We start from the raw sequence: 23,271 nt of genomic DNA, 5'->3' as shown, positions 1-23,271 counted from the left end.
TATTAGGAAATCAATTCACTGTTGACAACCGGGTCCCCATATTTTCTTCTGGCCTATGCTTTTGGCCAGGTGATTACAACCAATGATACACACAGTTGTTTAAAAGCATTATTTTAAAAATTTAAAAAACAAAACCAGTGTCATTTGCTACATAATTAGTGTGACTTGCGGCACATTTGATTTATATCCCACTTCAGTTTCTGTGTCTCCTGAGCTAAGGAGAGAGAGTTTTCTATCTGTTCTAGAGGAGCATGCAGGAGACAGTCACAGGCTGCTGGATATTGTCTATAGACATTACACTCCCTGACCTCCAGCATTAAGCAAGAGCTCATGGGACAGAAGGGTTCAGGTGTGAGAGGCATACGAACCCAATGGCCCCCACACCCAGAGATTCAGCTTCCAAATTGAAGGATTGGGGCACGATCCTTTACCCATGAGCCCTCTTGTATTGGAGAAGAGGAGGAAAGAGTTGAACCCTCAGGTACAATCCCCCCCCACCACCCCCACACCCCACACACACACACACAACACACGCACACAGTTGAACCTTACAGATGTTCTAAGTATAACTCCATTTGATGGCGCCACTATAGAGATAGAGATTATTAGAGATTAATGTGTCAGTGTCTGCACTGTTTTCTGCAAAAAGTGGTAAAAATGTGGTGTGAGTTGTTTGATTTGAACTCTCATCACTCACCAACACGGGCTCCTTTTGTGTGTATTCCATTTCCTTCAGATAGGTTGGTTGTTTTTGTTCATTCGTGTCTGTTTCTTTCCCGTCTGTGTACGCAACGGCCTTGTTCAGGCCTCAGCCTGTAATAGGGCTGGGCGATATCATCTAACGATATGATTCATCGCGCATCTAGTCAGTCACAATATGGTTCACTTGATTACCGCAAATCGCAATCACCTGCTTTCAAATGGACGCGGGCCATTTAATAGGGACCAGAGCTCGTAGTGTCACTGACAAGCTACACAATATAGCTGTTCATTATCTCAAATGGCGATTCATTCTGCGGGATAATGAAAGTGATATATTGCGTAGCTTGTTCAGTGATCTACGGCTCTCTGTTCTATTAAAATGACGATTCCATTTGAAAGCAGGTGGATGGTGATTTAGCGCATGATCATATCGTTAGATATATCGCCCAAGCCCTACCCTTTAATATGAGTCACTTTCAGATCTGCTGATTTGCCAAACAAATTCACTTCAGTTTTTCTTGATTCACGTTTAATTGTCAGAGGACCAGAAGAGATTTTCAAGTGGTTTATGAAAGATCTTTTTTTTTTTTGTCATTTTCATGTCATCTCAGATAGTATTGAATATGAAGAACTGTCTTGATTGAGTAGTGATTTGGTGTTGAGGGGGGGAGGGTCACAAGATCAGTTGTATGAAGGTGACTTTATTTTCCTGATTCTTGTTCTACAGAACTGAAAGCCACATTTTTGGGAAATTTATCCACCAGGTGAGAGACATTTGGAACTGCCCATGCTTTTTTTTTTTTTTTTTTTTTCATGAGCATAGTCTTCGTTCATGTTTTTCTTTGTTCACCCCCCTGCTACTATCTCGCTTTTTATTCTGCTTTTTCGTAAACCTGTAACGGTCATGCATGATCAAACTACCGACTGGTCCAACACACTCATTAATGTAAGAGGATTTATTTCTCCAATTTAACAAAATGTATATTTTAAAACTGTTAACTGGTTTTCAAACACAACCTGTTCTTGCTTCTCTTTTGTGTGTGTCGTTGTGTGTGTGTGTGTGTGTGTGGTTCTCTTATCTCTGCGTCTTCTCCAATTTTAATCCATCTTGTTAGAATGGTTTAATTATTACGTTGGCGTAAAAAAACATTCCCGTCACCAAAAGCATCCCAAAGTTCTCATGACTAGCACTTTCATTTTAAAACAGTTGGGAAGGCCTTACGGTTACCGTTCCAAGTTTAGTTCTACCAGAAAGGGACTCAGGTGAGGTGAAAGACGAAGAAACACTCAAAAGTATTTACAAAACCAATAACAAAAAAACAGACATTATTGTGGAGGAGGCCCAATGGGGATCTTGAATCAGAGGTGTGTAGATGCCAGCTAATCCTGGTGATAGAGGAAGACCGGGCGGAGCAGACCCCACATCGGACGGGGCCAAACCCTGGAGGTGCTGGAGGGAGGATATGGGAGGAAACGTGCAGCAGTATCTGCAAACCAAAATGAGGGTTGATGGGGGTTTGCCGGGGGAGAGGGCTTCCCCTATATTAGTTTTGAGTAATGATTGGCTAGACCCTAATTGTAATACTTGACGTCAGCATGGCATGGCATAAAGTCTCCTAGTAAAACTTGCGCTGATGCTTCATTTCTTTCGTTACTGCGTGACAGTAGTTTTCACCCCAACTCCTGGAAGAGACTCACTGGTACTCTAAACGTGTTTTCAGAACTGCGTCTCAATCATCATCGGCCCAGAGAAACTGATGCTCTTCTCCGAATGATGGATAGAAACACTTTCAGCGAGGACTGAGAGAGATTTCCCAACTGGAACTCAATCTTCATCTGTTTTCTGATTCCTGTAAGCTTTACTTCATGCTTTTATTCATCTTCAGTGTCCCTTTATCATTGTATTACTGTATTCAGTGTGATGCCTGTTAAAAGTTCTATACTTTGGGCGACAATTTTCACGTCAAATGTGTATTACATAAACACTTCCATGTTTAATGGAATTAAGTGATTCACTAATTGCATTTAATAGATGACACGTTCAATAGAAACATCTGGAGTTTGTTTAAAAAAAAACAAAAAAGGCCTGTTGGTTATGCATGGTGTTTTTATACAGACGTAGGCGCTTCCAGCGACTCGGATGTCATTTTGTGAAGAATTGTTTTTGCAGTTTAAAATGGTTTGTAAAATGATTGTGTGTGTGGCGCTTCAAGATCAAATCTTGTTTTATGTTTGTAATCTTTTATTGAAACTGATAACCAAAGCTTCAGGTTTTGTTCTGTTGTGATAGACATACTGTAACAATTTCTCATTAGTGACGCTGATGATTTATTAACCTGTGCAGATCACAATCAGGCTGATCAATGATCCTATAACCGATAGTATAATCAGGGTCACGTGCTATAAAAGAATATGTGTGTTTTAAAATGTGAGGATGTAAGATGATGAAATGCCACTTTGATGTTTGGACGTTGATTCACATGTCTTAAGTTTTCTTCCAAACCTGTAGAATAAATAAAGTGATTTTGGCCCCAGTCACATACAATTTATAAATAAACCGACATCTGTAAAACATTTTGAAGCTTTGTGCTGATTCATAAAGGAATTGCAGGTACAGTAAAATTGTAGATAAAGCAGGCACAGAGTTGTTAATGATTTAAAACTACATAAAACTGCAGTATTTTAGTCTCAAACTTGTGTTAGAATTCAAATGTAAATTCATGTTGTAAGAACATGACATTATTTTCCCGGACAGAAAATGCGCTCAAATCCTCATTACTACAAAACATGGAAATATGATTTAGTAAACTTATTTCTACCTGGGACAGCAGTGTTGTGTTGACTTTTAATGAAATCTGATTAAATCAGAATCTCATTCTTATTCAGTAACAAGCAAGCCACCTAACTGAATAATGAGAAGAACAGCACCTGAAAGAAAGAATAGATTTATGATTTACAGAATAAGAATAATTAATAACTGAAAGAATGATGCATTCTTATATCAATTAATTATTCTATAGCACTGTTCTACAAGGAATGGAGTTTCAAAGGGTGTTTTACTTACATAAACAACAGCCTAACAAAAAACCATCAAGGTGAAATATCTATAATATAACAGAGTTAAAAGAGGAGACCCCCACTTCATAATGATATTTAATGTTTAATTACACTGTAAAATGCAGAAAAAAAAAAAACCAATAACTAAATCCTAAACCAAGTCTCTAGTTATTGTTTTGTTTTTGCATTAAAACAATAATTAATCAAGTCGACTCAGAAAGGCATAAATCAGATTTTTTCTAGTGATGCATGATGTAATTTGTTGAAATAAATTGTAATGTAGTCAGGATTAAATCTTAAAATCTGGTTTTTTTATCTTTGTTTTTCTTAATCTTTTGTTCATTGTAATTGTGAAATTGTTAAATAAATAAATAAGCTTACAAAAAAGTACAAATTAATTGTCTTCATAATTTGATAAAAACAAGCAAACAAAAATGATAAACACACGCTTTTACTGGCTTGTAGATAGAAGCTGTCCATAAAACAAAACAAAACAACAACAAAAGCTCTAGGTGGGTGGACAATTAACATTGACTACTTTGAAAACCACATATTTTCAGGCATCTGTCATATTTCATGATATTTTATTATGTTTATTGCATCTGATGTATTGTACTTTCAATAAAACATTGGCGATGTGTTTGTAAAAGCTGTTTTAATGCATGTTTAGCCTGAGTTTGTGTTGTATTTACACACTTCTGACCAGCAGGTGTCACTAGTGTGTGCTGTTTCGAGCGATTCAACACTGAATCATTCTGTGAAGCAATTGGTTCAATTGATTCGAAGCTTCGAAAAGGTTCGTTTCTCCCATCATTACGGTGAACCCGTAAACTGCCGGGATTACTCTGGAAATTTGGCCTTGAAATGTTCTCATCAGGAACTCCCTAATAACATCATTAATTAATTTTAATTTGAGAAAAGAAATAGATCTCATTTTCAAATTAAAAAATGGTAGGGCTTAAACTAATCTCGGTTGGTAACGGAGGCTTAAATGTGCTTGACATTCAGGACATCAAATGCACTTTTTAACCATTTAAAATTTGGAATTTAATTCCCTAATCTAATCTTTGAAAAAGATGATGTTGCTTTTCTGTTGCAATGTGCAACTTTGAAATTAAGTAATATATCCAGTTATATTAAGTGATCTTCATACAAGCACGTGTGCTACTTCCTGGATATAATATTAAAAGAGTAATTTCTCTTCCAAAATAAATGTATAATTTGGAAATAACAGGTTATATAATGCTTAAAACATAAAACTGTTCTCTAAAAAAAGGATAGACAATGGTATTATATTTATTGAAACAGTTGTTATGAATGAAAATGGGACACCCGTATATCTCCACAGAATCTCTTCAGAGTAAGTAATATTCCAATAATCCCCTGTTTGATGCTGCTTATCATCCTGGATTTGTAAAAGTTTAAAAAGGAATGTGAACAATGAGACTGTTAATTTCAACATCAGCTCTGAACTTCACAGAGTTACTACTAATGATAGGAATGGAATAATTATTTTATTAGAAAAAAAGTTACTAACAGAATAAAGCCTGATATCTTCTAAAACCATACTGCATTCTAAAATGCGTCGAGTGCATTGATTGGAAACATGTATGGTTGCTGACTCAAAAACATTGCATAACAAATAAGTCGAGAGTTAGTCCATATTTAAATACTCCATCAGCAAAAATTCTCGTGGTGAACTCTTTTTCTCCCATGTCGTATACTGATGTAGATGTTATATGATTTCTGTGGGACTGAGACAGAAAATTGTTTGCACTGATTTAACTGCATTTATAAATGTTAAATGTTTGGAGGATTTTGGCACGCCTTGGTGCGTTTGTAAAATGCATAGGCATCAAAACGTTCTTCTCTGAAAAATGTGTTTTTTATTTTAATAGACACAGAGCACCACCAAAAATCTTTCTTTTCTTGTTAATCGTGACTATGGGGAAATACCAAAGTCATAAACAGAAATGTTGTTCAATGAAAAACCAACTTCTTCTTATTCAGATAGAGATGAAAAAATGTATATTGAGTTAATACTGGGTTGAACAACATCAAACGCGTCACCAAAGATCTATAGTGTGTTTGCTTTATGTATTACCGTAGTATGATGGATCTCATACCGGTTGTTTTTGCTGTTAGTGTTTCTTATTATTATAATAATTAATAACTATCTTATGATTAATATTATATTATTAGCTATATTATTATTATTACTAAATCTTGAGCTGTTATTCTCACTGCGGAGCTTCGTCATGAAACCATGTCCTCGGATCTGTAAAACATACCTGGCAATATAAAAAGCTGATTTGATTAATGATGCCCATTAGTTCTATTCAGAGGGAGGACAGCAGTGAAGATGAGAGTGTTTTTACTCTGATTTTAAAAGTACTTTTCAATGTCTGTACTTGTATCAGATGTGCTTTTCTTAGAAACCTTTACTTCACAACATGTCAAAGCATTGTACTTTTTACTGCACCACGTTTCATATTTAATGAATAGTAATTTTATATACCTTAATTACATTAGAAAGTGCGTAGCTACTTGTACTCAAATAAATCTTTTGAATTACTTCGGAGTAAAAGAACCAGTACTACATTTTTAATGCTCTTCAAGTATTAAAAGGTAAAAAAAGCAACTTCTTTATGAAATGTAGTGCAGTAAAAAAGTATGGAATGTAGTGAAGGAAAAAACTCTGATAAAGTACAGGACTACTTGAGGAAAAAGTAAAAAATACTTCTACCACTGTCCACCTCTGGTTATAACCTTTTATATATAATATTATGTTATGTTAAATGTTTTGTTAAAACAAAAAAACAGACATACTCTTAATTATTATGTTCATTTCCGTCACATCTTGTATTTTTTAAGTTGTTGTAGAGGCTGTGTAGAGCGGGAGGAACTGTTGCTATGTGGGATCGTGGCTGCTAGCATCCACACCGCTCCTTCACAGAAACCAATGGGATTCTTCCATTGTGCTTTTGGATTATTGTAAAAACAGAAAAAAAATACAAACCTTGTTCAATCATAGTTCATGATACTTGCATGTTTTGTCCATTTCCATCAGCTTAAATGGCTGCTAGCATCACACCGGTTCTCTCACAGAAACCCAATGGATTCTTCCACAGGCTTGGATTATTGTAAAAAGAAAAAAAAATACAAACCTTGGTTCAATCATAGTTCCCCATGAATACTTGCATGTTTTGGGTCCATTTAAGATCATCTTACAAATAGTACGCCTTGTTGAATTTTGAAACCAAAATACAAGCTTTTTATTGTAGTAAGTGATAAAGCTGAACTTGGGCTTGTAAACTCTCCTTCTCAGCTGGTCACCTTAGCACCACGCTCACACAACTTTTTCAAACTTATTTTAAACATGTTCAGAGGAAAAGGATTTACTCTGTAGATGAATTTTAATCCACGCTACATGAACCTTTTCAATAAAAGGTGGTATAAATACATTAACTAGAGCCAAAACTGAAATGAGAGACATTAGTAATAATTAGTATAGAGAAATAAATGAAATAATCATAACAGAGGACATAGGAAAAGAATTCTGTAAATTTTCAAACTATGGTGCATCCAAAAGTATAAAATCCTTGATTTTAATTGAATGTTTTCATAAAAACGTGTCTCCTCTACGTAGTGTTCAGAGTAAGATCTATAGAGAATTTACCCCTGGTTTACATGATGAGCCTTTAAACGGAATCCTTAGATACTAAATGTAAGCTTGATGCGGTTTTGCAACTGAAACCCATGGCACGGATCCATTGAAGTATGTCCACGCACTTTGTGTTTCTGGATGCACACCAGCTCGATCTTTCTAAGCCATGCTTAGACGCAAAATGACCTTTAGAATCCGGTCCGAGCTAAGTGCAGCATAGTCCTGCTTTTTGCTAAAGTCCCATATGCGGTAAAACCAGGACTTAATCTAATAACAACAGCACAGAGTGATGTTTTTGGGAGTATGGTAGAAATAAAACGTATTTTAGCGAATAAAGTACCACACTTGTGCTATATAGCCAGGTTTTGTTATAAGTGAAGTTGTTTGTCAAATGCAAGCCACACAATAATGGTCAGTTTGTTTAACCTATTTCTTTTCATTCTCTAGCACCCAAAAACATAAAGGGAAAGTTCTAAGATGAAGAAAACACTATTCGTGTTGTTGAACAGGTTTGGTGATTTTTGTTTATCCTTATTTATTCATTAAGTCAATAAAACTACCGTCAGGACAGAAAATGAAAACAATATGGTATACAACCATTTTAAATGTAAATATCACCATTGCACAAATTAGAAAAAAAGCAGTCATTTGTTCACAACTAGTTTGCTCATTTTATTTATTTATTTTATTTATGTTATTTTTGGCCCCATTTTGGCCAACTGTGGATGAGAATTATTACAGTTTTAATAACTCCTTTCAAAGTAGATTCTCTCACGAGTCATCCTTTTATTTGACCTTCTTTGTAAAAAAAAAAGCTGCGGTGATTTGTTAATATAAGTATAAATAAATTTTTTTGTTTTTTGCTAGAGTAAGTTTGGCGGTTATTAAATTACATTAAAGAGAAAGTTAATTCAATTTAAAAGTAAAATAAATAAAAATGGATCTACTAAATTCACAGTATAACTCTTCGACAATATACAATTGAATAAAATTAAAGGTTTAAAAACAGCACTTTGTTTAAAGCGTTAGTCTGGGTTCACCCTTACTCCAGTCCTAACCCCAAATGATGAATAGCGGTTCAACTGGCCATCATCAGAGCATAAAATAAATACGGAAATACTGTGCATCTACATGTAAGGCTGTAACCATATCTGCTAACGTTCTCTTGCTAAATGAGGAAAAAAAACAATTACGATCCTGGGATTTCCTGAGCGGTGTTCTGGAGTGGGAATAGGATTGGTTGAGCAAAACCGATTCCTAAGATGTAGCATAACCGCGGGTTCCAAGTATTGGACGGGGTGTTTTTCCCAAAAGTCTGCATAGTTTTGGGTAAGGGGTTAAAGTTAAAAAACGATCGCAAGACTCATCTTAATATTACGGTCCGGTTCCCAAAAGCATCAAAGTGGCAACCCTCTAAGTAGCACTCAAAGTAGTCCGTAGATATGATGAGGTGCCTCTGGAGTAAAATCGTTGAAGCCCTTGAGTGCAATACCAAAAAGATTCATCGGATCACCTGTAGGTATAGTCCAGCAGAGATCATAATCTTTAGTAACTTTATTCCAAGTGCAACTTCTTCTGTGTGTGATACAAATAAACTAGGATTTGTTTGCAATTTCATTGTACACTTTATTTTCCTCTGTTTCTTGTGTTCGCTGTTGTTTTTAAATGAAATCTATTAATGAAAAATAGCTTAAAAAAGGGCAAGGTGAAATTAAAAAATTGAAAATACATGCCTATGTGTTAAAAAAAGATGTCAAACAAGGAAACATCGCCCTTGATCACCTGCATTGCGAACTTTTTTTAGGTGTTGCAACTGTACGTTGCCAATCTCAGAAAGTGTGGTTGACATCAGCTGCAAAGCGTGCAGAAGAATGATGTCAGAGGAGGATTAAGGCGACACTTTTTCGAGAGCTAGCGGTCAATCCTTTCTTTTAAAAAAATAAAAACTTTCAGAATAAGACTCATGTGAAGCAAAGATACTATTAGTAGGATTCATCATTACAACATCCCTTCCCTAACTTTTACCCATTTTATGTAAATAAGGTATGAAGGAGAGAGTGAGAGTTTAGAAGGAAAGAGAGAGGAAAGAGAGAGGGGCTCAGTAGGGGCTTCCTCTGCTTCTTTCTCTCCTGTCAGGAAAGTTGATGCCCATGAAGCTAATTTTCAAGCAGCATCTCAAAACGCAAATTAACCTGATCAAAAAAGGCTTTCTGGTGGGACACAAAATGTGTTTTTGGCGGTTGGCAAAAAAAAAATTTAAATGCAGAAAAAAAAAAAAAAAAAAAAAAAAAAAAAAAAAAAAAAAAAAAAAAAAAAAAAAAAAAAAAAAAAAAAACAAAAAAAAAAAAAAAAAAAAAACTAAAAAAAATTAAAAAAAAAAAAAAAAAAAAAAAAAAAAAAAAAAAAAAGAAAAAAAAAAAACTTGCCTATGGCCCGGTCAGTCAAAAGGTAAATCAAATTTTGCTTTTTTGTGGGGGAAAAAAAATAAAAACTCCCTTTTAATGAAAGGAGGGAACTTAATATGAAGCCCTCCATGGGCCTTTGGCCCCGGTCCTGCTACATCAGACTATGAAAGACTTCTTGCCCGAGCCAGGACTCGATCACAGGGTCTTTTCTCTCTCTTCTATCTTTCCCCATTACACAGCTATTAATACCGCCTTGTTTTTTTAATGGCAAAGTGTAGTCATATTTCTTTTTGTGTCTCATTAAGCTAATTTTGAAGTCATGTTTGGGAAAATCTAGCGCTTCGTTAAATCGGAAGGTTTCGGTTTCAAAGGAACGACAAGTCAGCAGGCAGCGGACAGAGACAATATGACGTGCGTGGTGGGGCTGGTGAGAGCATTTATTGATTCTGGTTGATCGAATTAAGCCTCCTTCAATCCAACATGGCTTACCAAAATTAATGAAGATACAAAAAACACTTTATGGCATTTCACGCGTATATAAATTTAAAACATTTGCAAATCTCAGATAAATCCAACCGTTTTGTGTGGAGAGGAGGATGGACAACCTAACAAGCGCGCTTCTGTACTTTGCATTTATTATTTTTTCGTCAGTGGAAACCAAACAAACATATGCCATAAATTTTGTGCTAATAAAAGGCTAGAGCATACATCATCTGGAACCTGCAAAGGTTCTATCGTATTTAAAAATTCACTGTCAAATGTCAACAAAACCGTGTGTTTGGTGTAAAAACAACATTAAAAGCACAAAAAAAAATAAAAAAAAAATAATACAAAAGAAAGACCCACAGGAAACAGATGATTCTCCTGCACAATCTCCATCTGTGCCGCAGCCCGGAAATTGAACCGGTTGTGTTCTTGTATGGTCAGGAAGGAGAACTCGCAATCCACTGAGCCTCTCCTGGTTTCTCCCAAGGCGTTGTTCTCCATTGCGGTCACTCAGGTAAGGTTTTTCGAGCACTCTGTCATCTGCCGGGCTTGGCTGCTAGTTGTGCACACTTCCATTTACGGTTGTTTATTATCGTTGACTCTGATTAGACATTTGATTGCGCAGCTACCGTTTAAACTGAACTGGAGTTTCGCATCCATTGATGGATATCACTTAATCTAAGTATGATGAACTGCTTTAACCGTCATTTCCTTGCATTATTGACACACCGTTTGTCCTTAATGTCTGAATGTTGGTCAGTTTTCATTTTCGATGCAATCCTTTGCCAGTAAAGCCGCTATCTGTCAGGTAAAGCGCGACTATACTAAAAAGTGCTATATAGTTCTTCTTCTGCCCAACTCACAAAGCCATCGCAAGTTCTTGGCATTAAGCGCAGTTTGGGGGAACATCGGTAATGTAGTTTATTGCTTAATGCCTTTACTGATGTCGAGATCAATAAATGGCGTTTTATATGTCTATGTTACATTCTAATGAAAAGTAGTCAGAAACCTTACCTATGTTACAATTGTAACCCCTGATACCATTACTAAAACCTGACAGGAACAAATATTGATGCTAGAATTCCTCCTGCTGTGTTCACATCCGGATTCCTGTTTCAGCAGCTTTGCTTCGACTTTGAAATGAATAACAGATATTCGAAAACTTAATTTTCTATGGTGTACTTTTGCACTGCTTTGCTGCGCAGGTCAAAGAATTTATTTTCCCCCTGAACCTCTACACACAAAATGGTTCATTTCATCGTTTTCAAGTCCCATATTTCTTCCCGTATCTTCCATTTAATCTCCACCTCCCTGCACGAACGATTAGCCTGTTTTATAGTTTTATTTTAGTTTGGATCTCAAGCAACACATTTATCATCTATTTCAGTCTGGGTATCATTTCACACACTCCATCGGACCCTAAATGCTAAACATTCTAAAAATGTATCATCTAGGAAACAAAGCCGTCATGCCTGCTGGGAAAACATAAAGATGATGATGAAAGATAATACTTTGAAGCCAGACGCTTGAAGCATCAACTTGAGAGGTATTTAAAACACACAGCAGAAGAGGTTTGGTTTGGTCTCTAAATAGTTTAATTTTGAAGACTCGATATTGATAGAAAGCAGGCAAGAAACTGACAGGTTAGTCTAGTAAGTATTCGGATCTGTTGTTAAATCCGTAACCAGCGGAGTATGCGATCAGTCAGTCTTAACCTAGCACGCATCTGGCCTCTGAATAACCGAAGGTACCGCGTAGTGCTTCAAGGCATCCACATGCATTTGGGGTAAAACTCTCTATCCAACAATTAATTTAAACAACACAACAGCAAAGTGCCACCTTAGGTGGAGGTTTGTTCGATATGAAACCACAGCCCAAAGACATCAATTCACATACAATTCCCCACTCCAGTCATATTTACAAAACAATCCGATCCCGTGACCAGGAAAGCCTCAAATCAATAAAACAAATCTACATATCTACCAGATGGATGCGAGGTATCATGTGATCTTGCTTATAAAACAATAAGATACGATAAATTAGTAGAATATAACAGCAGACCCAAAGCAAACACTCCATACCGGCGAAAACTCGCGAGAGATGCGATGAAACGGTATGAACATCATACTTTAAAGTTAGCCACCGCAACAAACATTATCATTGATAAAAACAAACGTTAAATGACATTCCAGCACAATCTGCCCTGCCACTGATTATCACAGTCTGAATGAGACGGTATCGATACCAGTCAAACAAAGTTTGAAGCCTTGAAATGTTTGTTATGTGAAGTTAAGTTAACGAATGTAATCAATGTGTATGGAAAACCGTCCAATTCATGAAACCGACATCTGATTGCAGTATATAACAACCCAACGAATCTGTGTTCACCAGTGCTTGCTGATTACTCTAGTTCTGTTTACGGTTACAAAAATGAGAGCAGTAATTGTCCATCTGATCACTACAACATTTCAGGTCATGTATTGTTTTTGGACTCATTTTTGCATTACTTTCTTTAGATTTATTTTTTAATAGCTTCTAAATGGGAAAAAACTAAATAATAGATATGACAATATTAAAAAAAAACTGACATCAAAAGTACATGCCAAATATAGTTGGTTCGAACTATTTGGAAATAAACTACTGACTGTCAGGGGAGCTTCCAGGTAGAAGGTCAGAGGGGTGGTTTATTTAAACACTTAAATTAAAACATGGAAACAGAAATTGACAAAAAGTCTTCCAGTACCCGAAATATTTGGCTGCCAGTTACTATATCGGGCAGTAGTTTTCGTAACGTGATAATATCGGCCCATACTATGAGTAAATACACTCTGCCCTAAACAAGTCAATGTATGGCTTGCAAAGGAATAATCTCAAAAAGTGTAATCCATAAAAACAAATAACCAGAAAATCCCGATTCACAAAGTTTACTTAATGCGTTAGCAAAAAAGCTAACTCACAAGTACCACATGTTTGGAAACCTGATTATGGCAATCAAGGATTTATATGCAAAATCAGCTCACCACAACCACTGGTGTTCCACCTGGATGGGTTCACCTGTGAAATAACATTTAAATAACACTAAACACGGTAAAATGCGAGCCCGCAAAGATTAGTTCGTCACATCGGCTGGATGTGAGTATACAGAATATTTCTGAGATCAGAAAGCTTGTAAACGTAAACCAAACACGCCAAACGTCCCGGTTATTCCAGACGCTGATGTTCTTCATATTGAACCGGCCATGATATTATTAAAAATTATATCATCGGTGTTAAACAAAACTTCATCAAGGAGTGTTAATATAAAAAACAGATAACAGTGTGAGTTGACATAGATCTCTATAAAGTATGGCGGTCTTTAACATGCATAGTCCTCAAAAGTCGAATATCGATCGATGGAATGGAGTTATGGAGTCGTAAAATTGGCCGGTTTGTTTCACTGCATCCGGCCTGGCACAGCAATATAGAGTTAAAGCCATATGGATTCTGGACAAAATGATTTCAAAGCCATAAAAGTGAGACGCTTGATTTCTGTCACATAAAACACGCAGGAAGCCTCCACGGCAATTTGTTCTCCTGTTTCCCGCACCTCCTATATGGAATCTAAACTGCGTCCGTAAGAGCTCAGAGGGTGGAGATGTTTGTAAGGTGCTGGCTGAACTGTTCAGACATTAAACACACGCTCTGTCCTGAAATGTCCAGTCAGAGCCGCGCAGACTCTGAATATCGGTGGGTTTCCTCCTGTGTGAGAGTTCAGCTTCACTGAATCAGGATGAAATACATTATTTTTTCAGAGACTCAAAGTCAACAGAAACCGTGAGGAGCAGCCAGAAGAAGCCGAGAGATCGGAGACGCCTGACGAATCGGCCGCCATCCTGCAAAAAAACATCACAAAAACTCTTATTTTACTCACTGACACACCATTTAGTGGCTTTACTAATACATTTTGGCTCGATTAGGCTTTTGGATCTGAAAGACAGGTAGCTCTCAGTAATTTATCGATATGAACGCACTGACTGACGCCCATCATCTGAGAACAAAAACTTGAACTGAATTAAGCGGATGATGCAATTAGCTTGTCTTAGGTATAAAGCCACTGTAAAGATGACTTGACTTGACTTGTGTAAGTTTTTGTCATTACTCTGAATCAAAAAGAGGACCAAACTTTGTGCATTTTGGCCAAATCTGTTCCAGAAGATTATAGGTAAAACTGTCAATTATTCATATCTCTTGACCAGTAATGTGGCTGATGTGCGGAAACTGCTCATGAATACTCAGGTATAGGGAAATTATAGGAATGTACTCAATTTGGTCTGACTAAAATAAGACGTGTTGTGGAGATATGGCATCATGTCCATTTTGGCGTTCCCATACATGTGCCAGAGGTTGTTGATGCAGCATTTTAATGCGGTTTAAGGTTGATACTGTGACCTAATCGGGTTGTTGCTAGACTTGGGAACTTTCCTGCAAGCAATTTTTAGGGCTCCCACAGAGTTCCAGAAGAGAAATCTAAGAAAAATATGAAGATTACATAAGGAGCTTGGAGCGAGAAATAGCACCCAAAAAACAAACCTGCTTTTTGATTTTCCTCATTTGTAAGTTACTTTGCAAAAAAGCATCTGCAAAATGAATAAACAGAAATTTGTCCAGTTTTTAGAATATTGTGTTTTGAAAGTTGGTTTTTATTTTCTATTTAAATGTAGCTTTATTTGATAAATGTCGGTTTAGATACTGTATTGTCATGTCATTGTACATATTGTATTTGTGTATTATTGCCAAGAAAATATTAAAAGGAAAATAACGTCTAAATACAATCAAAAATGTAAAATATTATAAAAGTCATGTTTCTAAATTGATGGAGTCACATATAACTTTGTATATCAAACACTTCTTATTGCTAGGAACTATTTGTGTGGGTTTATTGTATGCAGTTGCACCAGGATTATGTTAATTCAGTGAAACCAAAATCATCTGAAGTCACGTGATTCCATCTGTGGTGGGTTTCCATCTTGCTGGGTTCATTCATGCGTATCAATGACATGGGATCTCATCATCATTTTGCTGTTTCATGTGAGCAGCCTGTTCGCACCCTGATTTTATGCATATCCTGGAATCCAGTGGAGAATAAAAAAAGCATATGCATAAATACATATCTAAACTATCATGACAAAATAACTCTTAGTGTAATTGTCCCCTCATTTTTGTAATAAGTCAACTTGGTGCATAAAAAGCATCCTGGAACAAAAATAAGAACGGTAAATTTGTCAAGAAGGATGTTTAGTTGATTCGCAAATTGTTGTTTTATTTGTGTTTTTAATTTGTGAATCATTGGTGGATTGATGCAGTCCCAAGAAAAGATACTTAATGTACAGTAACATATAACTTAATATAAATGTAAATATCATGACGTCTTGTTGTTTTCTCAGTTTGAATGACTTGCCATTACAAACTATCAACTACTTTTTTTTTTTTTTTTTTTTGCAATCTCAATATGATTAATCATGTCGGTTACTTTTATACTTTCTCTTATATGTGGATTATGTTCATTAACACTTACAGTCTATATGTGAGTATCAGCGCCCCTCTGCTGGCCGTTCATGAGTTCTTCACCTCATTCTGATTTCTCATTGATCAAGGTTTGCACCGAGTAAAGCATTTTTTTTTAATGAATGAATTGGTGATTTGCTTTGAATCAACATCATTCTGGACAAAGTGGCATAAATACATAGAAATTTAATATGACAAAATTCTTCATTTGTAAATGTCACGTTTAACTAACCGCATTCTCCGAAATCTGTCCTCATGCACTACTGTAAAAGGTTTTTTTACCTCGGCGATGACCTGCACCTCGTGTGCGACGGCTCGGTATTCCTCCCTCGCTGGGTGCACGTGGCGCACCCCCACCCCCCCCCCACCCCTACACAGTTAATTCACCCCTTTTCATGGGCCCGATCGATGGACTGCTTAACTGGGGGTGTTACAGCATTGCCGCTGCGACGCCCCTCCGGCCTGTAACAGGACCTGGGTGAGAACAGCCAACATCACTCAAGAACTGACTTGAAAACTAATGCTCTAAACCATGGACAGGAAAAGAAGCTGTCCCATTAAGTAGTGATTTAAAACCCCCTAAAACTGATTTCCGGGGAGGCTTTCCTACCTTCATACGGACCAAATGCTTCATGAAGGATGTGCTATTCTGCCATAACATATATATGCTAACAATCTAGGGATTTTATGGATTAGTTGATTAGAGCATGGTGCTTCACAATCGGACTGTCCAATGTGAAACCCAGGACAGATGGCTACACTAGCAACACATTCTGTTTGAAACATCGCCGTATTTATAAGTCTTAGAGTAACCCTTGAGTAACCTGAAATCTGCCCCGCGAATCAGTTTCCAGTTTTGATTCGGCCTGTAATGTTATCAACACAGTTTTAAAGGGACTGTTAAACATGGATGCCTGACATTATGTTTTCATGATAAGCCTAAAAGAATAAATGTGCAGCTACAGCATAACGTTAAATTAATGTTGTACGGTTATTTTGAATGACAGCTGTTTGTCTCGCTGGAAACTTCTATGAAACTTAAAGGGATACTCCACGTCTCTAATTTAAGATATTTTGGATGAAAACCGGGAGGCCTGTGACTTTCATACCTTTTCTGGACCTTGACACTGTTATTTATTTGGCAGTCTATGGGACAGTCACCAGCCTCCTGGTTTTTTCATCCAAAAATATCTTAAATTGTGTTCTGAAGATGAAACTGAGCTTTTTACGGGTTTGGAACAACATGGGGGTAAATGAATTAATGACAAAATTTTTCATTTTGGGGTGGAGTAAACCTTTAACCTGAATTGGAAAAAAAAAAAAAAAATCAGAAAAAAAAACTGATGATGTAATTGGGAACACATTCATTGTTATTTTATAAAATGCTTGATATAGACATGGTATCCAAAGTGATCTACGCCCCAAATAATCATATTCTACTATATTCTGATGACATTATGGGGTCAAAGGTCAAACGACAGCGGCTGTGAACAGCATCTGGATGTGAACAGGCTGATAAAGTCAGTCAAGATCACTACAGAAGGACTGAATTAATACATCTATAATGATTTTTCTTTGTTTCTTGAAGCACACATTCTCATTGACTCAATAATCACTTGTTTCTTCATCACTCACTCACACACTCACACATACAGAGGATTTTAATCATCTCTCATTGCTGTGAATCAGCTGCAAGCACTAATTAAACATCATTAAGCTCATCAGTGGCTTGAGTTTGACACATGCAGCAGCAGAGGGAGACAGACAGACAGAAAACACCGTCCAAAACCTCAGCTTTAATGAGCTATTCATATGCAAGTTAAAATTTTAACTCCATGAATCCAGTAAGACAAACACACTAAATCAAATTCAGAGACGCTGCTCAGCAGGTAAAGGTTTAAACCTTCAGTTTACTGTGTTGTTCTGACCTTATATCCCTCCACACCGTCGACTCGTTGGCCAGCGGCTCCACCTGCTCCCAGGCGATGTTGATCGTCGTGCCGCTGTAGTTCATCTTTGTGCACGATGATTTTAGGAGGCCGACTAGGAGCTGAGAAAAAACACAATCAGATCAGAAAATAAAACAGTAACATAAATGCCAATTATTTATTTTTTAACATCACATTTATTTTAAATTTTTTCCTAAATGTGTCCTAAAATACTCTAGTTTGAAAACCTGTCTTCTGGCTCCTATGGGACGTACGTGCTTTCTTGGTGTAGATTTTGTGGCGCTGGCTGGCGGGTCCGTATCCGGCGCCGTTATACGCCCGCACTCTCGATGAGGTAATGTGAGTTGGGCTTCATGTTGTCCAGACGCGTGTGGTTTTCTCGACTGGAAACCAGAGCACGCTGTGCAGACGCCTCGTTCTCCACCGACTCCCTCCAGTACACGGACCTGAGAGAGAACAGACCAGAAATTAACATACTATCATAGTTTTTATTCATATTTTAAATTACATTTTATTTTACATTTAAATTTTTCTTTTTAGTTTGAAATTTTAGTAATTTTGTTTACATTTTTATTTTAAATCTCTGTATAGTTTTTATTAATGTTATGTATTAGTTTTAGTTCACTTAGTTTTAATTATTTTAGTACATCAAGTACAAACTAAATGAAAATGAGAAATGTTGCCTTAAGCTGAAATAAAAACTTTAAGTTTTTGATATTTTATTAGAATTTATTTATTTATTTATTTTTTGTGGTTTTAATTTTAGTTTGACCCTATCTGTATAATAACAAAAAATAATATAATAATATATATTTTTTACACAATAAATATTGGCTAATGCAAATCCCCACCCCACTTTTTCTCCTTAAAAAAAAAAAAAAAAATTATAGAATTTTTTTGGGTATTTGTTAATTTTCTTCCAACATTTCAAAAAAAAAAAGTTTTTATTTTTATTTAATTTTTAGTTTTTTTGTTTGTAATTTTATTAATTTAAATGTTTGCTGTATATATTGTAATTTACTTCAGTAACCATTGCATTGCAAGTAATGAGAAGTTATTTCACGATAATAACCCTGTTTGCTAATTGAACAACTTTGAACAACAGGAAGTACATCAGCAAGTGAATTTGAGACGTGTGTGATAGTCTGATGTGATTGGCTGGTTCTGAGGTTAATGCTGAAACTAGTGATTTGGTACCTGGTATCCTTCAACCGTCTGCAGCTGTAGAGGCACCCAGGACACGACGGCTTCTGTGGCCGACAGCGTCCTCGCCTCAATGATGGTGGGAGCTTCTGCAGGAACTGAGATGGAAACACACATCAGTACAAGGTCACTAGTTTAATTCTGTAAATCTGCAGCTGTGCATCACCCACCATCCTGAGAGGAGTAGATGAAGGCGCTGATGCTGAACGGCCCTTCCCCCTGACTGTTGAAGGCCTTCATCTTCACCTCAAACCTGGTGGATGGGGGGATTTTCGAGTCTTTGTGGACATACTTTCGGGCCTGTGGATCTGTCACCGTCACCCTCATCCACTCGGGGTCGTTATGAGGCTTGAATGCGATGATGTAGCCAAAATTACTGCCGTAGTAGTACTGCGGCTGGACCGGCTGTAGACGCAAACCACATCAAAACAGTTTTTGGTTTTAACCAAAGAAAAGATGGCAAATGTGAATAAAGTAAACACTTAATCTAATATATATCACCTTACTTCCCCAACTGATGAATCATGATTTGGCATTACAAGTTATGTTTAAATATACAAATTGACTGTTGTTTAAATATACAAATTATGTATTACCATTATATAATCTGGTTCAAAAGTCCTTGTTTGATTTTGCTGATATACTACAGTTGAAGGTTTTTACAGATGGAATTTTGGATTTCTCTGTTTATCAATCCATAAATCAGAAAATACTGTCAAAGACAAAATATTTTCCCCATGTTTTCAGTAATAAAATGTTATATAAATCAGTGTAACTGAAATAAAACAAAACCCTCAGTAAAATCCTTCAGATTATAGAGAGGAATAAAACTCTAGTTTTTGGTGTGTGTGTCAGTGCTGCTGAAGTGGGAGAAACAAACTCATTACCTTTAAAATATGCATTTTCACATGTTTTTAACTAATAAATGTTGTATAAACCAGTGTGAATGAAATATAAACAAACCGCTCAGTAAAAACCTTCAGAATATACAGAGGAATAAAACTCTAAGTTTTGGGTGCATGGTCAGTGCTGCTGAAGTGTGGAGAAACAAACTCATTACCTGTAAAATATATGCATTTTCACATGTTTTTAACTAATAAAATGTTGTATAAACCAGTGTGAATGAAATATAAACAAACCCCTCAGTAAAATCCTTCAGAATATAGAGAGAGAAAAAAAAAGTAAAATAAAAAGTTTTTGTTTAAGTTCTTATTAAGTAGAGAAACAAATTTTAAAGATATGGATTGAGTGATTAAAGATATTAATTGAAATCTACAGACACAAATAGAAAAAGTGCAATTGATATTGTATTTTAAGTGTGATTTTTAGATCACTTTGAAATTGAAATTGAAAGAGAGAATTGCATTTGGCTGGTATTTGGAGTGGGACTTTTCTGATGACTAGAATATACATGCCACTAGTTCTTCATGTGAGAAAACGTGAGCACTGTACCGTCCATGTGATGGTGAGCTCACGACTGGTTTCTCCTCCTCCAAACGATATCTGACGGAGCCACAACAGGCCCTACAGAGAGAGAAATTACAGTAATTATGCATGCTAAGGCACTGCTATGCAATTATTAGTTACTATGGTTTTCTAGATGATTCCAGTGGTGCTACTGCATGTTGTGGGTGGTTTCCCAGAATGCTGCTGGAGAACTAACACACTGAGGCTTAATACTTAGTGTTAGTGATATAATCAGATCACTATCAGTAATAGTACTACTGAGGATTGACATAACGTTCAAAAGTTGCCTGCACATTTTGCATGCCGACTCCATTTAGACCTGGTCCAATGTAAGCTTATTAAACATGACATCTGATCATTTTCAACTAAGGGAAAGGAAAAGGATGGGATGTAACATTTGCCAAATATCTTTTTTACTCAGAATTTGTGCTCTGCATTTCACCCATGCAAGTGCACACACAGCAGTAACTGTTTATTTACCCATATTTTTACTTCATTTAGCACCCTTTTTACTAATTAAAAATATGGGAAATTCTTAAAAATTTTCATATTATACATGAAAACCAATGCGATACATTTCAGTATTCATGATAAACTTTATCTGAATATATCATTATCTGAAACTTGTAAGAACAAACAATCTGAGAATTACCAGTATTAACTAAACTGGAATTAAGAGAATTTAATTTTTTTTTAACTTGTAACTCATAATTGCCCAAAATAGTCCAGATTCATGAAACCTACATTTTTCTAATAAAACAACATGAATATTAGTCTGGAATGCTTTAAAACAAAATATATTCCTTTCACTTACATAAAACCTTCATTTAACCATAAAAAGGTTCTCAGTTTGTCCACGCTGCAATGGTTCATCAATAGCTGGCAGCAGAGTGAATTGCAGGCTTCTTTTTCAAACTTCTGTCCTTTATCAAATTCAGACTATTTGGTCTTTGAACTTTGCTCTGCACCCGCTGGGCTTGATTTCATTTTGATATAGGTCATTTGTTATGCAAGTAACATCTAGTCAGTGTGTTTACAGTGTGTTATCTATAGCAGAATTTAGCTCTAAAAGTGTGTGAGATGTGGTAACGAGGCTAAATATATTTTACAAAAGTATTTTTGAGACACATCTATTTTTTAATAAGAAAAAAAAATACATTTCCTTAGATGAGGACAGAAGGAAACTCACTGGTTTCTCTGGTGGTGATTTGGGCGAGGGGTCACTCGGGGGTCCGGTGCCCAGCGTGTTGGTGGCGATGACCCTGAACTCATACTCCGTCCATGGCGTCAGATTGATCACGGTGGCCATTTCTGCATTTCCCTCCACATTCACTGGAGCTGAAGACACAAAGAATCACTGGATAAATACACAGACTCATAAACAGATGATTATCAAATTAAATAATCCCCTCAAATGTACAGAAAAGTATATTACTATATTACAGTTTATTTCAACTGCTACACACATTTTCAAAATTTTTGTTTTTTTTTTTTTTTTTTTTTTTTTTTTTTTTTTACAAAACTTAACACACACATCCAATAATTGCACACACAACATATAAAATGCCTCACATCTCGCACCACATTCAAAATATCACAAACACATCTCTAAAGCAAACATTTGTCTTATGTTCAAGGCTGCATCTCATTGCTAGTTACTTGATCTTAGTGCTGCGTTCGACACCATAGATCACGACATACTCATAGATAGATTACAAACTATACAGGTATCAAGAGCAGGCTTTAAGATGGTTTAGATCCTACCTGTCCGATCGCTACCACTTTGTTATATAAATGGGGAGTCATCTCATTTATCACCAGTAAAATATGGAGTGCCAACAAGGATCTGTCCTAGGTCCTCTGCTATTTTCAATATACATGTTGCCCCTTGGTAATATCATTAGAAAATACGGGATTAGTTCCACTGTTATGCTGATGATACTCAACTATATATCTCAACAAGACCAGGTGAAACTTCTAAATTATCTAAGCTAACCGAGTGTGTTAAAATGTAAAAGATTGGATGACCAATAATCTTCTCCTATTAAATTCAGATAAGACAGAGATATTACTTATTGGACCAGAAAAACATTACACAGAATCTCGTAGATTACAATTTTGCAACTAGACGGATGTACTGTTACTTCCTCTACAGTCAAAAATCTGGGTGTTTATATTAGACAGTAATTTGTCTTTTGAAAAATTATTTCCCATGTTACAAAAAAACAGCATTCTTCCATCTTAGAAACATTGCCAAGCTACGAAACATGTTACCTGTTCCTGATGCAGCAGAAAAGCTAGTTCATGCGTTCATGACCTCTAGACTGAATATTGTAATGCACTGCTTGCTGGTTGTCCTGCATCCTCAATAAACAAGCTACAGGTAGTCCAAAATGCAGCGGGCTAGAGTCCCTTACCAGGTCAAGAAAATATGATCATATTACCCCCAATACTACAGTCTCTGCACTGGCTACCTATTAAGTTCCGTATCAGTTTACAAAATATTATTACTTACTTATAAGGCCCTTAATGGTTTAGCTCCTGCGTACCTAACTAGTCTTCTACCATGCCATAATCCATCACGCTCCCTAAGGTCACAAAACGCTGGACTTTTGATAGTACCTAGGATAGCAAAGTCCACTAAAGGAGGTAGAGCTTTTTTCACATTTGGCTCCCAAACTCTGGAATAGCCTTCCTGATAATGTTCGGGGTTCAGACACTCTCTCTCTGTTTAAATCTAGATTAAAAACACCTCTTTGGCCAAGCATTCAAACAATGCATCTCATAATTT

General features: G+C 36.3%; 1 pseudogene; it reads right to left on the bottom strand.

Annotated features, from left to right (window-relative positions):
* Window positions 1–23,271, bottom strand: part of LOC122144053 — a 54,169-nt pseudogene that overhangs the window by 19,456 nt on the left and 11,442 nt on the right.

Source organism: Cyprinus carpio, unplaced genomic scaffold (assembly GCF_018340385.1).
Source record: "Cyprinus carpio isolate SPL01 unplaced genomic scaffold, ASM1834038v1 S000006585, whole genome shotgun sequence".
In the NCBI taxonomy this organism is placed as follows: domain Eukaryota; kingdom Metazoa; phylum Chordata; class Actinopteri; order Cypriniformes; family Cyprinidae; genus Cyprinus; species Cyprinus carpio.
This window is presented reverse-complemented; position numbering and strand designations above follow the sequence as displayed.